This window comes from Mastomys coucha, unplaced genomic scaffold, assembly GCF_008632895.1.
Source record: "Mastomys coucha isolate ucsf_1 unplaced genomic scaffold, UCSF_Mcou_1 pScaffold21, whole genome shotgun sequence".
Classification (NCBI taxonomy): domain Eukaryota; kingdom Metazoa; phylum Chordata; class Mammalia; order Rodentia; family Muridae; genus Mastomys; species Mastomys coucha.
Window position 1 is genome coordinate 182,280,683 of NW_022196904.1, and position 2,451 is coordinate 182,283,133.

Below are 2,451 nucleotides of genomic sequence, written 5' to 3' on the forward strand. Positions count from 1 at the left end.
CTTTTTGCATTTTCTTTGACTGTTCTGTCAATGTTGTCTATGTTATCTTCCGCTCCTGAGATTCTCTTTTCTGTCTCTTGTATTCTATTAGTGATACTTGCATCTATGTTTCCTGATTTCTTTCCTAAGATTTCTAATTCCAGAGTTGTCTCTTTTTGTGCTTTCTTTATTGTTTGGACTTCCATTTTTAGGTCCTGGATGGTTTTACTCAATTCCTTTACCTGCTTGTTTGTGTTTTCCTGCAATTCCTTAAGGGATTTTTGAGTTTGCTCTTTACGTGCTTCTACTTGTTTACTTGTATTCTCCTGTATTTCTTTAAGGGAGTATTCGTGTCCTTCTTAAGTTCCTCTATCAGCATTGTGAGATATGATTTTAGATCCAATTCTTGCTTTTCCGGTGTTTTGGGATATCCAGGACTTGCTGCAGTGGGAGTACTAGGTTCTGATGAATCCAAGTAGTCTTGGTTTCTGTTGGTAGGATTCTTGCGTTTGCCTTTCACCATCTCTTGATTTTTGGTGTTAGATGTTCTTAGTGACTCTGACCAGAGCTTGTCCTGTCCCTGATGCCCTGCAAGACCCCTGAGATTCGTGGGGTCTGTGCCTCCCAGCTGGCTGCTCTGGTCTTAGAAACTCACAGGAGAGAAGATGGTGGCTCTCACCGGAGACTCCGGGTCAAGGAAGTCCCTGGAGGCAGGCCCTCCACTTGCAGGGAAGGGGGCAGCTAAGGTCACTGTTCCACCTCTGTCACTTGGAAGCTGAAAGGATCCTGTCTCTGCTGCTCTGCGTCTCCCCTGCGACTCGTGGGGCCTGTGCCTCCCAGCTGCTCCTGGCTTAGGGACTCACCGGAGAGAACCATTGGGCACATTTTTAATGTGAAGGAAGGTCCCTAAAGTGGATATATAGCTACAGTTGTGAGTATTGCAAACTCCTCATCTGTACATGCTCTCTGTAATATACCTTCACAGGCTATTGGTTTTTGTTGTTGTTTTGTGGTGTGTGTGTGTGTGTGTGTGTGTGTGTGTCTGATAAAACCTTTATTTAGAGGAACAGATTAATTTAGGACCAAGAATAAGATATTTCATTTCAAATGTGAGTTGACTGATAATGTTTATAGTGCAGGTTAGATTTAATTTTGTGGCAAAGTCTGTGTCTGATTAGGGCTGTACTCATGCACATCCATATAGCCAAAGAGGCCAGAAGTATCTCATCTGTTGTAGTTGGAGTTATAGGTGGTTGTCAACAACTCAGAGCCTCTTCAAGAGCAGGGTGAATAACCAAATGCTAAGCTTTCTTTACAGCTCCAACTTTTCAGGTTTTTTTCAAAGCAAACTATTTATCTAATCAGGTACTTAGCTAAGCAGTTGATTCTGTTTCCTCACATGTACTCGGTGATATCCAGTGATGTTTGAAGGCTTCTGGAGGATGGAAAGTTTAACAGTGTGCAAGTCCAGAGGCTCCTGATTCTTACCTTTTCCTTTACTATCTACTTACACTATGCAGATAAATAACTTAACTACTGGAGGATAGAAACCAGACTCACACTATAAGTATGATATCATACTAGCAATCACCCATGGCTTCATTCCCTTTCTTTACTACCAATTATTTGTCAAGCTTGGCTCAGACCAGCACAACAGTTCATATCATAGAAACCAAAAGGGAATGAATGGTTTCTATCATCACCAACTGGTTTTAGAAAGATGTTTTGCATAGCAATAGCTAACAAATCCAACCATGTATCACAATTGTTGTGGATAATGCTGAGTATCATATTGTAAGGATCTAGATTGACCAAGGAGACAAACATCTGGGTATGTCTCTGAGACAGATTATAGATAGCATTAATTGAGTTGGGAATACAAATCCTGAGTGTAGAAAGACAATACTGTGGACCTAGGCCACATAAGAACCAAAGGAGGAGATGCATGAACTATTCCAGGGCAATGGTCTGTACATATTGATTGCAGACATGATATGATGAGATAATTCTTGTTACTGTGGCCATATCTTCCCAGACATGATAAAGTGCATCTCCTTAAGCTATCTTTGTCATAACAGTTAAAAATAGTAGATATATTCCAACTATGAAAAGCCCAGGGACATGATATCCATAACTATCTCAGACTTGGCATGTGCTCATCCTGGGCAAGCAGCCTTACCTTGGTTCCCACAACATACAAGTTCTGCTATTGTTTTGGCCCTTGCTTATTTCTCATATAAACATAAATATTTTCATGTTTTTCTGTAGTTGTCTCATATATATCCATCTAATTGAAACATATAGTTTAAAACCACTCCCCCTCTAGATTCTACAATTCCATTTTATGACTCTCCATAATTCATATCACCACTGAGGATTTATCATGAGAAATAGGATCATGTGTTCCTAAATGAGTATGTCAAAAATCAGGGATTTTTAGGAATAAATATTATAGCAATGTATACATGTGAT